Below are 15,689 nucleotides of genomic sequence, written 5' to 3' on the forward strand. Positions count from 1 at the left end.
ACTACTGGGCACAGTTTTTTGTTCAAGGTATCTAAAATAGATTATAGTTAGAAGAGGACCTAACTCAGCTGCAAATTCAGTACAGAATCTAACAGGAATTCCCTTGGGCCCTGGTGCTTTGTTCAATGTTAACGATTTCAGCTGTTTCTCAACACCACTGACACTCAAAGTTATTTCACTCACCTTTCTCAGTGTTATGAGGATTAAATTGTGGCAATCCTCCTGTGTTTTCCTCTGCAAAAGAACATTTGAAAATGGAGTTAAACATTTCATCTTTTGCTCTGATTCCCTCAATTTCAGTTCCTGTCCCATTCATGAGTGACTGGATACTTAACTTGATGCCACTAACAGCCATTACATATGGCTAGAATTTTGTTGGGTTTTGTGAGAGATCATTTGACAGTACTTTTCTACTATAGTCATCAAAGGCATCATGCATTGCTCTCTTGACAGCCAAAAACACTTCATTCAGCATATTTCTATTTATAGTCCTAAACTTTACTTTAAACCTTTTATGCAGTAGTCTCTGTTTATTTAGAAGTTTATTTACAGTGACTGTTATGAACTGTTCAACGGGTACATATCTATCAAGTGCATGCTCAACTAAATTTTTTGAACTTGAGCCATAATTCCACTAGATGCTCCTGCCCTGTGCTCAAAGTTTCAAGTCTCTCATTGAGATAGACACCAATACTTTTTTATCTAGTTTACTGAACATATATATCTTTCTGCTTGTTTTAGTTGTACTTTGGTTATAATTGTTGCCACAGCCATGTCATGGTCACTGAGGCCAGTTTCATTGTGGACATCCTCACAGAGGTCAGGTGTATTTGTTGCCATTAGATCCAGTACATTTCCATCATGACCAAAGTTACTACTATGTGTTCAAGGTAGTTTTCAGAGAAAGGATTTAATAATGTTTCACAGGTTTTATCATGCCTGCAACTAACAAAACAGTAATTTTTGTAGTTGATTGTTGAATGATGAAAGTCTCCGCTGATGATTACGGTATGATTTGGGAACTTGCGTACAAGTTAATGGATTGTTCAAACAAATTTCAGGCTTGGAGCCGGTCGTCATTCAGTACCTCACACGATATTTCAATTGGGCACCTGCCAGTCATCTTCAGGTGAGCCTTCACAGACTGGCAAAAATGTCCTCCATTCTGCAATATATAGCATGCTGTAACTATTCTGCACATGCGTCAAAACTTGATCGATGGACCACATTGCCCGCCGGCAGCGCCCTCACTGGTGGAATAGCGAAACTGTCACCCTCAGCATTGCTGTTTGCCACGGCCATTAACACACTCTGTCATCTTCGTTTCGAGCAAATTGTGGAGATGATGGGATTCCATGCACTGTCCAGCTGATAGCCGCTGTCACAGTTCAACAGATTTCCACCAGTTGTATTTCTACGGATTCTTTAATAATGGAGTCCCAGAAAGACGTTGCTATGGACAAAATCATTGTTTTCTCAGACTCCATTGAATGTCCAGTAGAAATACGATGTTCAGCAATAGCGGACTTGCTTGGCTGCAAAAGGCAGGTGTAATGTTGGTGTTCAGTGCAGCGTTCTTTCACAGTGTGTGTGATTTGACCTATGTAAGCCATACCAATAGTGCGCGTCCAATAGTGAGCAACATTGGAGCTCCTACATATGATTTAGCAAAACATCTCGCTTCCTTGCTGAGACCTTTCATGGGCAAGTGCTCACATCACATACAAAACTCAGCTAATTTTATCAATAGACTGGGGCTCTTCGTCTTAGCAGTGTAGACCTTCTAGTAAGTTTTGATGTGGTCTCACTTTTTACAAAAGTGTCCCTTGCAGATTCTTTGACACTGATTGGTAACATGTTTCCTGTTGATATCACTGCTTTGTTTAGGCATGCTCTTTCCTCAACTTATTTTATGTTTAATCAAGAATATTTTGAACAGACTGACGGTGTCGCCATGGGTAGCCCCCTGTCAACTTTGGAGGCCAACCTTTTTATGGAGGATTTTGAGGGGAGAGTGCTTGAATCAGCTGCCATGAAACCAACAGTTTTTTGCAGGTATGGGGATGATACTTTCATAGTGTGGCCTCATGGAGAAGACAAATTAATGGAGTTTCTACATCACCTAAACCCCATTCACAGCAACATCCGGCTCAACATGGAAATAGAGAAAGATGATTGTTTGCCTTTCTTGGATGTCCTCGTTCGAAGGAAGAATGGTGGTTCTCTAGGGGATTCAGTTTACCGGAAGTCCACTCATACTGATTTGTATCTGCAAGCATCGTGTTGCCATCACCCATCGCAAACCTTGAGTATGCTTAAAACACTTGTTCATAGAGCTCATACTATCTCAGATCTAGATAGCTTACCTCAAGAACTCGCCCATCTAAAGACAGTATTCAGCAAAAATGGGTATTCTGTCTGGCAGATTAGCAGGGCACTAACATTTAAAACTAAGAAGCAGGAAGTGGATAAAGAGGAGAACAGAACAATCTTTAGCTTATCTTTCTTTCGTTGGCAACACTTCATTTAAAATAGCAAGAATCCTCTAAAAATTTCAGGTAAAAGTGGTTTTCCACCTACCATCGAAGATTGCGGACCTTGTGGGATCAGTTAAAGACAATCTGTTACTACGAAAGGCCGGAATTTACAAGATACTGTGCCAATATGTTATGGCTTACATAGCTCAAACCACACACCGTGAAAGAACGCTGCACTGAACATCAACGTTACACTCGCCTTTGCAGCCAAGCAAGTCCGCTATTGCTGAACATTGTATTTCTACTAGACATTCAATGGAGTATGAGAAAACAATGATTTTGTCCACAGCAACATCTTTCTGGGACTCCATTATTAAAGAATCCATAGAAATATGACTGGCGGAAAATCTGTTGAACTGTGACAGCGGCTACCAGGTGGACAGTGCATGGAATCCCTTCATCTCCAGGTTTTGCTCTAATAGAAGAAGACAGAGTGCGCCGACGGCAGTGGCAAACAATCAACGCGGAGGGCGACTGAGTTTCGCTATTCCACCAGCGAGGGTGCTGCCGGCAGGCAGTGTGGTCCATCCATCAAGTTTTGATGCACGCGCAGAATAGTTACAGCATGCTATATATTGCGAAAAGGAGGATGTTTTCGCCAGTCTGCGATGGCTCACCTGAAGATGACTGGCAGGTGCCCAATTGAAATATCATGCGAGGTATTAAACAACAATCGGAGCAGGCCCGAAATTTGTTTGAACAGTCAATTCACCAGGAAAATTTTAAAATTCACAACAAGTGAACTGATGTTTTCTCTTAAGTTTTTGGTTACCTTAGGAGATGAATCTGGTGGGCGACAGAAGGATCCAGTTATCATTTTTTGCCCGCCCCTGATCCTGAGTCTTGCCCACTCAGATACAGCTTTAATTTATATGTCAGTGGATCTGAGTTTGTTGTCTACTGCGACAAAAACACCACCCCCATTTTCCTATCCTTTTGATATACATTTAAATTTTCCCCAGAAATCTCACTGCTATCAGTTTCAAGTTCCAACCAGCTTTGTGTACCTAATATTGTGAGTTTCATCACTTTTCATGAGCGCTTCGAACTCTGACACTTCATTGCAAATGCTTCGTCATTTTAGCATTAGAATTTTAATAATCACGTATACAAGGCATTTCTTTTGATCTTATGCTGATGCTTGTGGATTTACTACACCGATCATTATCTGGATCAGATGGAGAGTTGCTTAATCTAAAAAACCCTTGTGTGCACCCTACACACAGAGTCAGCTATCTTAGTAGCAGCCTTTGATGTGTAGTGCACACCTGACCCATTTACGGGGACCCTACAGTATTCAAACATATGACACAAGTCCAGGAAGTTGCAGCCAAATGTGTCACAGAACATTCGAAGTCACTGGTTCAGTCCTTCCACTTGACTCAGAACCATGGTCCACGATTAGTTCTGGGGAAAATGCTTTAATTGTGGGCTTTGTGGAAACCTATGTGCAATGCTGGTCTCCTCAACCTTTTTCACCAGTCACTGGAATGACTGAAGTATCACCTTGGAGCCCAGCAATAGGCATATTTGTTCCAACGTGCGCCACAATCTCCAATTGGTTGCACCCTGTTCCCTCAGTGTTCACTGAGAGCCTCTCCAACGTGTTGAATGAGGCCCCCAAGCATACACGCTGAGTGCACTTGGTGTCCTTTCCTGCCTTTGCAGCCATTTCCCTGAGGGCTACCATCATTTACCATACATTTGAATTGCTGACAATTAATAGATCCCTAATTAATAGACCCCTGCCCCCTAATTAATAGACCCCTTCACCTTTGTATTCACATCCTCTTGACACCAGAAAAAAACATGTTTCCCAAAACAAGTGAAGTGAGTCCCACTGCCTCAGTTTCAGTTTGAGACAGGATCTCAAACTTATTGCACGCTGTCTTCCCTGGTCCCCATGCACACTGTGCAGGATGCCTAAATCTACTATTGACATGCCTCTCACAGTCAAATAGACAGCTGGTGACAGATTCTGTGCTTTCTGCAGAGGAGACAGGATTCACAGGAGTGGACTGTACTTGAGGTCCTTCTGGTACCGGTGTCACATGCACACGAATCTCAGTAGCTCTTCCAACACACCAGTTCACAGCAGCTGCCAATCATTTGACAGTTGTCTGAATTCCAACTGCTTACAAATGTCAACCAACTGATCCCATGTTCAAGAAAAACATTCACAGTGTGGCTGCATTTTGACTGATGCAGTGTATTACAAGGCACTGAACAAATAACTTTAAATCAAACCCACTGATTGTCTTTCAATTTGTTGAGCTACAACATTGCTTATTCCATATGATAATTGAAGCAAACACACAAAACAAGATTTCTGTTAAGGTAACACAGAAACCTGTGGTAAAAGCTACCAGTTTTCTAAAACGTTTTGAGATTATTATAGTTGCTAGCAAACTTGAAATCAGAGTTAATTTATGATAAATGCAGATAATGTATAGGCCTACTCCTTTTTAAGGGAAAACTAGATGTAACACGATATGTTAGTTAGAATATCAGCTACAGTAACTAAATCACAAATGCTGATTTACTGCAGATTGCTCATAGATTATGCAAAGGACAGTAGTAGCTTCCAACAATTCGAAAAACGCATGTTTATTTGCATTAATAGAGGGAAACATTCCACATGGGAAAAATATACCTAAAAACAAAGATGATGTGACTTACCAAACGAAAGCGCTGGCACGTCGATAGACACACAAACAAACACAAACATACACACAAAATTCAAGCTTTCGCAACAAACTGTTACCTCATCTGGAAAGAGGGAAGGAGAGGGAAAGACGAAAGGATGTGGGTTTTAAGGGAGAGGGTAAGGAGTCTCCCTAAGGTAAGTCTTTCCGCTCCCGGGGTTGGAATGACTCTTTACCCTCTCCCTTAAAACCCACATCCTTTCGTCTTTCCCTCTCCTTCCCTCTTTCCTGATGAGGCAACAGTTTGTTGCGAAAGCTTGAATTTTGTGTGTATGTTTGTGTTTGTTTGTGAGTCTATCGACGTGCCAGCGCTTTCGTTTGGTAAGTCACATCATCTTTGTTTTTAGGTATGTTTATTTGCATTGATATACAATGGTATTCAGCAGTGATGTATTTCTTAGCAGAACTGTGAACCACAAACGCTGATTTGCTATGAAAAAATTACGTTTCCAAACCACTCGTACTTGTAACTTGCGATGATCAGAAGTTCTCAAAAATAACATAACTGTGCAATGAAATTAGAGAATGATTGTTGTGAATAAGGCTAGGCATACCGTTCTCAAAAATTTCAGAAGAGCACAATTACATTTAAGCCTACAATTGGCAATAACAGTAAGAGTTTGTGGTACTCGCTTGTGTTTGAAATTTCATAATATATCACAATGCAAAGGGGTCTTCATATGATTAGTGAAAGATTAGGCAGAAGCAACGGAAACAGTAAAATATGCAAATCTAGAACTTCAAATCGACACGTGAATCTTGTACACGTGGTCTCACACAAAGGAAAATTCCGAAGTAAGCTTTTATGGAGTACTGTATGACCCATTCTCCCAGTCCTCTCATTTTTTTACTTTCATTTTAGAAACATCCTGCATAAAGAAAATAATAAAATGAATTAGGGAATACTTAAAGTGAATATAATTCTAAGTCAGATCCACTTCATGTTTATTCCTGCCTAACAACTACACTCACATTATAAAGTAGGCCTAACATTGTTGACACTTACTGAAACAGGATAGAAATATATTTCACAGTCAATCAGATGCAGTTAGTGGAGACTTCCTTGAAATATACATACTCTCAAGAAGAAATAAACTGTTGTAGGAAATACATTGCTTTTTTTTTTTTTTTTTTTTTTTAAATCCCTAAGCTATTTCCCTGGCTGTTTCAATGTTCCTTAGATGAAGTTCATAACAATAATACTGATGATGATTGTTATTATGATGATAATTACATGCTGGCCACTTACAGGTTTTTTCAGTGACTATTTATCTCTATTTAAAAATTCCTCTTTGGTAAAGAAAGAACTGTGAGAGAAACATGTTTACTCTATATTTGAAAACACTTCTGCTATCTGTCATATTTGTTACTTCTGTGGATATATAGTTGAAGAGCTGGTTAGCTGCATACTTTACTTCTTTCTGTGCCAAAGTTAGCATTAAAGGGTAAAGCAAATCATTTTTCCTTCTAGTGTTGTAATTGTGAATACCCTCTTATTCCCAAATTTCGATGGATTGTTGATGGCAAATTCATAAGCGAATAAGTGTACTGTGAGGCTGTGTTTAATATTTCCAGTTGCTTAAAGGGATACCTGCAAAATGTGAGTGAATTCTGCACTTAATTCGAATTAATTTCCTTTGTGCAATGAATATATTTTGCCTAAGTGAGCAGTTACCTGAAATATTACCTATAAGAAATCAGTGAATGAAAATATATGAACTATGATAACTTACTGACTTCTGTAGCCCTACAAATGGGAATTATTCTTATGGCAACAGTACCTGAACCTAAATGTTGTAGCAGGTGTATTACTTGGTTTTTCCAGTTTAAATTTTCATCAAACCTAAGAACTAAATTTTGACATGCTAGGTTAATAGGAGGTGGGACATTTTTGACAGTATTAAACTGAATGAACTCCGTTGGTGGGGGGGCTTGCCTCAGCGATACAGATGGCCGTACCGTAGGTGCAACCACAATGGAGGGGTATCTGTTGAGAGGCCAGACAAACGCGTGGTTCCTGAAGAGGTGCAGCAGCCTTTTCAGTAGTTACAGGGGCAACAGTAGATGATTGATTGATCTGGCCTTGTAACACTAACCAAAACGGCCTTGCTGTGCTGGTACTGCAAACAGCTGAAAGCAAGGGGAAACTAAAGCCATAATTTTTCCTGAGGGCATGCAGCTTTACTGTGTGGTTAAATGATGATGGCGTCCTCTTGGGTAAAATATTCCGGAGGTAAAAATTCGGATCTCTGGGCGGGGACTACTCAGGAGGACGTCGTTATCAGGAGAAAGAAAACTAGCGTTCTACGGATCGGAGCGTGGAATGTCAGATCCCTTAATCGGGCAGATAGGTGAGAAAATTTAAAAAGGGAAATGGATAGGTTAAAGTTAGATATAGTAGGAATTAGTGAAGTTCGGTGGCAGGAGGAACAAGACTTTTGGTAAGGTGAATACAGGATTATAAATACAAAATCAAATAGGGGTAATGCAGGAGTAGGTTTAATAATGAATAAAAAAAAAAAAACAGGAGTACGGGTAAGCTACTACAAACAGCATAGTGAACACATTATTGTGGCCAAGGTAGACACGAAGCCTACGCCTACTACAGTAGTACAAGTTTATATGCCAACTAGCTCTGCAGATGATGAAGAAATTGATGAAATGTATGATGAGATAAAAGAAATTATTCAGGTAGTGAAGGGAGACGGAAATTTAATAGTGACTGGTGACTGGAATTCAGTAGTAGGAAAAGGGAGAGAAGGAAACGTAGTTGGTGAATACGGATTGGGGCTAAGAAATGAAAGAGGAAGCCACCTGGTAGAATTTTGCACAGAGCACAACTTAATCATAGCAAACACTTGGTTCAAGAATCATAAAAGAAGGCTGTATACATGGAAGAAGCCTGGAGATACTGACAGGTTTCAGATAGATTATATAATGGTAAGACAGAGATTTAGGAACCAGGTTTTAAATTGTAAGACATTTCCAGGGGCAGATGTGGACTCTGACCACAATCTATTGGTTATGAACTGTAGATTAAAACTGAAGAAACTGCAAAAAGGTGGGAATTTAAGGAGATGGGACCTGGATAAACTGAAAGAACCAGAGGTTGTACAGAGTTTCAGGGAGAGCATAAGGGAACGATTGACAAGAATGGGGGAAAGAAATACAGTAGAAGAAGAATGGGTAACTTTGAGGGATGAAGTAGTGAAGGCAGCAGAGGATAAAATAGATAAAAAGACAAGGGCTAGTAGAACTCCTTGGGTAACAGAATAAATATTGAATTTAATTGATGAAAGGAGAAAATATAAAAATGCAGTAAATGAAGCAGGTAAAAAGGAATACAAACTTCTCAAAAATGAGATTGACAGGAAGTGCAAAATGGCTAAGCAGGGATGGCTAAGAGGACAAATGTAAGGATGTAGAGGCTTATCTCACTAGGGGTAAGATAGATACTGCCTACAGGAAAATTTAAGAGACCTTTGGAGAAAAGAGAACCACTTGTATGAATATCAAGAGCTCAGATGGAAACCCAGTTCTAAGCAAAGAAGGGAAAGCAGAAATGTGGAAGGAGTATATAGAGGGTCTATACAAGGGCGATGTACTTGAGGACAATATTATAGAAATGGATAAGGACGTAGATGAAGATCAAATGGGAGATAACCATACTGCGTGAAGAGTTTGACAGAGCACTGAAAGACCTGAGTCGAAACAAAGTCCCGGGAGTAGACAACATTCCATTAGAACTACTGATGGCCTTGGGAGAGCCAGTCCTGACAAAACTCTACCATCTGGTGAGCAAGATGTATGAGACAGGCGAAATACCCTCAGACTTCAAGAAGAATATAATAATTCCAATCCCAAAGAAAGCAGGTGTTAACAGATGTGAAAATTCCCGAACAATCAGTTTAATAAGCCACAGCTGCAAAATACTAACACGAATACTGTACAGACGAATGGAAAACTAGTAGAAGCCAACCTCGGGGAAGATCAGTTTGGATTCCGTAGAAATATTGGAACACGTGAGGCAATGCTGATGCTACAACTCATCTTAGAAGCTAGATTAAGGAAAGGCAAACCTACGTTTCTAGCATTTGTAGACTTAGATAAAGCTTTTGACAATGTTGACTGGAATACTCTCTTTCAAATTCTGAAGGTGGCAGGGGTAAAATACAGGGAGCAAAAGGCTATTTACAATTTGTACAGAAACCAGATGGCAGTTATAAGAGTCGAGGGACATGGAAGGGAAGCAGTGGTTGGGAAGGGAGTGAGACAGGGTTGTAGCCTTTCCCCGATGTTATTCAATCTTTATATTGAGCAAGCAGTGAAGGAAACAAAAGAAAAATTTGGAGTAGGTATTAAAATCCATGGAGAAGTAATAAAAACTTTGAGGTTTGCCGATGACATTGTAATTCTGTCAGAGACAGCAAACGACTTGGAAGTTTAGCTGAACGGAATGGACAGTGTCTTGATAGTAGGATATGAGATGAACATCAACAAAAGCAAAACGAGGATTAAATCGGGTGATGCTGTGGGAATTAGATTAGAAAATGAGACGCTTAAAGTAGTAAATGAGTTTTGCTATTTGGGGAGCAAAATAACTGATGATGGTTGAAGTAGAGAGGATATAAAATGTAGACTGGCAATGGCAAGAAAAGCGTTTCTGAAGAAGATAAATTTGTTAATTTCGAATATAGATTTAAGTGGCAGGAAGTCATTTCTGAAAGTATTTGTATGGAGTGTAGTCATATATGGAAGTGAAACATGGACGATAACTAGTTTGGACAAGAAGAGAATAGAAGCTTTCAAAATGTGGTGCTACAGAAGAATGCTGAAGATTAGATGGGTAGATCACATAACTAATGAGGAGGTATTGAATAGGATTTGGGGAGAAGAGAAGTTTGTGGCACAGCTTGACTAGAAGAAGGGACTGGTTGTAGGACATGTTCTGAGGCATCAAGGGATCATCAATTTAGTATTGGATTGCAGTGTGGAGGGTAAAAATCGTAGAGGGAGACCAAGAGTTGAATACACTACACAGATTCAAAAGTATGTAGGTTGCAGTAGGTACTGGGAGATGAAGAAGCTTGCACAGGATAGAGTAGCAGGGAGAGCTGCATCAAACCAGTCTCAGGACTGAAGACCACAACAACAACAACAACAATTTTCATAAAAACATAATTTATTATGTTCTCTGTTGATGCTTACTTCTCAAAATGCATGTATCATCTGCATACAGATCTAATTTGGCCTCCTTATTCAAATAAAATGGCAGATCATTAACATAAAGCAAGTACAGCATTGGGTCAATAATTGAACTGTGTGGCACTCCAATTGTAAATTCTCTCATGCAGACGATGCAGCAACCCCCATTGTATTACTAGGACACCCTAGAGAAACTTTCTGTTGGCTGTGAGCCCCAGGCGGTGCCAGTAAGTTTACATATGATGTTTTTCTGGGCAGAAACTTCTAGATTTGTTTCTTGGAAATGATCTCTGAGTGTAAGAATGTGGTCCAACTTTACTCCCAGGTATTTTGGATTATTGTAGTGCCAGAATTATTGTCCTCTCCAGGTCTGTAAAGGACACAGTTTAGGCGCTTTCGGTTACAGGATTTGGTCTCCATGAACATGTATCCCACTTTTTTATCTTCATAATTGTTGAATTTGTGTGGTATGATAGGCAGTAAATCAGAGCTTATGTACACCCCTATTCCACATCCTCATCTGTTACATCTGACATGTGTTAGGAAGAAATGGTCAATTAGATTTATGGAACTGATGGGAATGTTTGGTTTGAGCCAGCTCTGTGATAGAAATATTAAGTGGATTTCTATATCTTGATAAATAAGGTGGAACTCATCAAGATGAGATGGAAGAGATCAGACATTTGCGTGTGTGACATGGTGCATAGTGTGTTCAGGTAGAGTGTGCATGAGGACAATGCTGGTTGATATGACATCTGGCTTTGAGTCAGTGCCCACACAGGAATGTGCTGGGGTGGAAGGTGCTGGAGATGAAAGCAGCTCAGGTTGTTTCTGGTTGGATGGACATATTGTGCCCAAGGTCAGCTGGGTTCGCAGCACTCGTGAGAAAGCAGAGGGATGGTAGGAAAACAAACTTCACTATACAGAGCAAAAATAATTGACATGCAACAGTATTAAAAGTAAGGCAAAAAGAATAAAAACAGATTAATGGCACTAATGTTGAGTAACACCAATGCTGACCATAAATTGCTGAATAAAAATGAAAGCAACATGAAGTTATTATACTAACTGGCAATTTAAAACCTGTTAATATGTTAGTAATCTACAGTTGACTACAGAAACAATATAAACACACATAGAACTAGCTGCAACAAGAGTTGACAGGTTCTTAACCCCTAAAGCACAGGCTTTTAAGTTCATTTGCATTGTATATTGAGCTTCTTCCGTCTCTGTCTTATGGTTGTTCACTTTTTGTACTGTCTCCATCAAACACAGGTAATAAGTGTAATACAGTGTATAAAGAGAAGAATATGTATCAACAAGCCACTATGTGACAAAGACTTAGTACTATAAAATATAAAATTACAGCCAAAGAAACTACTCTGTATATCATTTGTCTTTTCTTGAGTGAACGTCACTTGTTTCTTTTCTAGACGAGTTCTTCCTTCTTCTCTTGTTGCTCGACTGGTAGGATGTGTCATGTCATGTAAGGAACTTTATGTTAATAACAGTGTTTTAAACCAAATGTGGTTATAAGGATCAATTTAAAAAACTCATTTCCTTCACCAGTACTATATTAAAGATATCTGTTCCATGTATTTGAAATTATTGGCCTTAAAAAGAGATAGAATAGAATAGAATATTTTTATTAGCCTTTCAGTATTTTTCATACAGAGGGTTTTAGTTTCGGTACAATATTCAAATAGTTACAGAAAGGGGAGAAAAGGAACTAAGGACCTTTTCTTCAGCATTATGTAAAACAATGTTTTATACAGTAATTAAATACACACATAAGAAAAGAATCACAGTAAATAACTAGCTTATATAATATCAAAACATTTTCTTCATAACTTAGGTAAAACATATATTTTGATGATTAGTTTCTAAGAATTCTTCAGTTGTATAGAATTTGTTGTTTTTTAGCCAGGTTTACAATGTATTCTTATATTTATTTAGTGGTACTGTACAAGCTGAGCATGGTAACTTATTGAAAAATTTTATGCTTAAGTACTTATAGTTATTATGGACTACAGCAAGTCTTGTGGAAGGTAAGTCCAGCAGGTGACTGTTTCTTGTACTGTGTGCATGCACATCACATCTCATGTTCAATTTTTTCAGATTTTCTCTGGCATATATTAGACAGTTATATATGTACGTGTTTGGCACTGTCATTACGCCAAGAGATTTAAAATAATTTCTGCAGGACTCTCTGGGTGCTAACCCCTCCATGCACCTGATTGCTTTCTTCTGCCATCTGAAAATACATTCAGCCCCTGGGGAGTTACCCCAAAGCAATATTCCATGTTGCAGGTGGGAATGAAAAAAAGCATAGTATGAGTGGAGTAGCAATTGCTTGCTCACACTGTTTCTTAATTTATACAATAAGGAAAGTACTGGTGCTAGTTTACTGCATAGATAATTGGTGTGTCCTTCTCATGAGAGTTTTTGGTCTATGAGTAGTCCAAGTAATTTCACTGTTTGGTTTTCTTTTTTAGTTACTTTGAGATTAAATATTATTTCTTCTGTTTTTGTTTGATTTATGCACAGCTGGTTAGCCTGACACCAGTAATTAGCCATTTGCATAATTTCTCAATTTTTGTCCAGTACACTCTGTAAGTTCTCTCCTGTACTTATTAATGTCATATCGTCAGCATATAGTATGTTCTTACACGGTATGTAATTCGAGAAGTCATGGGACTAGGTTTGTTAGTGGTTAAAATGGTTGCACACTAGTAGTGTACATTTTCCTGCTTTCCACGAAGAACCTGCTTTCATATGTTAACTTCAGTTATATTTAAATTAGCATTTTACTGCCTGATAATTTCAATAACTTATACAGTTAAATGCCACTAAGCAATAACTGGAGCCAACAATGCACATTAGTCTTATTCAAATAAGAATTTTTGATGTGAATATTTTTGAAAAGTCATTTTCAAGTAATTTTTATGGCTTCAGTTCCATCACTTTTGAAGTGTGTTTACTTGATGCAATGACTTATAGATATGATAATTTTATGTATTTTTTTTCTTTTCTCCTTGTGGTCACATACTTTAGAGATCAATCCTGAGGTGTCCATAAAATATAGGTGAGAAAGTACACTTCACTCTTTACCATTGTGCTTTCATCTTTCATCACCTCGCCCATACATTGTGTGGTAAACCCACAGTTACCACTACCTTTTGCTGTCCACCTCGCTCCACATCTGTTCGTTGCACAGTGTGCCAGCTGCACATGCAACTGCCTGTGCCGACAAACCACAGATTTTACTTGATGCACTGAACTATGGCTCTCTAGCTGTGGATGTAGGGATCGACACCAGAGGTTCCACCATTGGCCTCAAGTGCAAGTGTACAATACCGACAGTGTGTGCCAATTCCATCAGTGATGTCTACACTTGTCTATATGTAGGCCAGTGTGAGCTTCCCAGCTCAGTCCACACCATGCCTTCAACTGTTACTTATTGTGCAGCCTTCAAGATTTGGATGTTGCTATGCTACTGACACTGTATCACCTCTGGGCAGTTTCATTTTGTTGTACTTTGTGCAGTTGTGTGTTGTAGCCTATCAATAAACCAATTCGACAGCCAGTGTTCATTTGCATTGTGTGCTAAAGCACATTATGTAGTCCAAATAAAATCTTCACCTACTGTCAGACCTGACTTCATTCTGCACATTTCAATTCTTTTCCCATATGACAGTAACTTCACTAGTGTGGGTCTAGGTTTCACAGGATCTGGCATCCTGCATCCCACTCAGTGACTTCTGTCGATGTTGTTCATTGTCACCTGCAGGCCTAGCTTCTCTAATACAAGATTCAGCACTATTTGATCTGTGATCTCTAGAATCTTGAACAATCTGAGATTATTGCATCTCTGATATTGCGCAAGCTTGTCATGTTTCTCGGTTAACTTCTGTTTGAGCAATCATGCTTTATTGTCAGTTTCTTTTAATGATTTGTTGAGAGCACAGACATCACTCTTTGAAGTTTCCTGTATTTTTTTCCATCACTGGTGCAGTGGGAGATACGGCATGGGAGATCTGCTTGCAACTATTTGATAAGGTAACGTTCATCTGTGATGACTTTGATGAGAGCAGCACCCTACAGGAAGTGAGATTGTTTGTCACCACCGATATAGTGTCAGCAAATGACAAGGTTGGGGTAGGGGAGAGTGTGTGTGTGTGTGTGTGTGTGTGGGGGGGGGGGGGGGGATGGACAAGAACAGTCCTTTTTGGTGAGGAAGGTTGACAGTTATCAAACTGAATGAATGTTAGTCCAGTATAAAGAGTTAAAAGAGACCAAAGTTTTAGCAAACCATCAAAGGAGGTGACTTCCTGCACAGAAGAGTAAAACAAATTAGAAGTAATATGTTGTGCTGAAGGAGTGATGGAAAGGGTGACTTGGCTCTTAGTTCAGATCATAATAATAGTCATCCATTAACCTGGATCAAACTAGGTACTATGATTTTGCGTACTTGGAAAGGATTCTCTTTGATGGTCCATAAGCATTTTAATATAGAGAGGTACTGTACAGGTGCCTATGGCCTGTCATGGATATGTTTGAAAAACTATTGTTTTGTAGTATGCAGATGTTGAGACAGATAGTGTTGCTGATAACAAAGACAATGCCACTGGAGTGTTAATAGGGAGATGATATCAACAGTAACAAGCAGAGTGCCTACTGGTAACTGAATAACAACTTTGGAAAGTTGGTAGGGGGCCAGTTGATGCCTTTAATGTAGGAACATGTGCTGCTGACAATGTGCTGAAGGTGGCCATATTTTAAAATATTCATAACTTTTTGATTCAGCTAGTTAAATAACCCACTAAACATAATGTTTTGTGGACTCCACTTCTCATTGTACAGTGTTCCATCATTTTATTTTACTTGATTATGATAGTTAGGTTTTTGTAATTTTATTTATTTTCTTCTTTTATTATGTGTTTGATGAATATCTGAAATAGGCGGACTTATGGATTTAGAAAACTGTACAGTAGTACTTATATAAGAAGTACAGTAGTATTTACTAATATTTACAGGGGCACAAATGAAGAAAAAATGTTTATGGAAGTTTATTATATGGTAACAGACAATAATGTACTTTAATGAAGAAGTCCAGAATATTATATATGCCTGTACAAAAGGACACAGTCTAGTATGATTGTGGTTTTATTCCACACAAAGGTGACTGCACAAATGCTCTTCCAGATTCAGTGTATTAAATTCATGAGTTTTACACAACCTT

At 38.9% G+C, this 15,689-nt stretch overlaps 1 protein-coding gene across 3 annotated transcripts in view; it reads left to right on the plus strand.

The window, feature by feature from the left end:
- LOC124776315 (alpha-methylacyl-CoA racemase) overlaps positions 1–15,689 on the plus strand; it is a 170,907-nt gene that overhangs the window by 112,148 nt on the left and 43,070 nt on the right. The window lies entirely within an intron of this gene.

The sequence above is a fragment of the Schistocerca piceifrons genome, chromosome 2 (genome assembly GCF_021461385.2).
Source record: "Schistocerca piceifrons isolate TAMUIC-IGC-003096 chromosome 2, iqSchPice1.1, whole genome shotgun sequence".
Classification (NCBI taxonomy): domain Eukaryota; kingdom Metazoa; phylum Arthropoda; class Insecta; order Orthoptera; family Acrididae; genus Schistocerca; species Schistocerca piceifrons.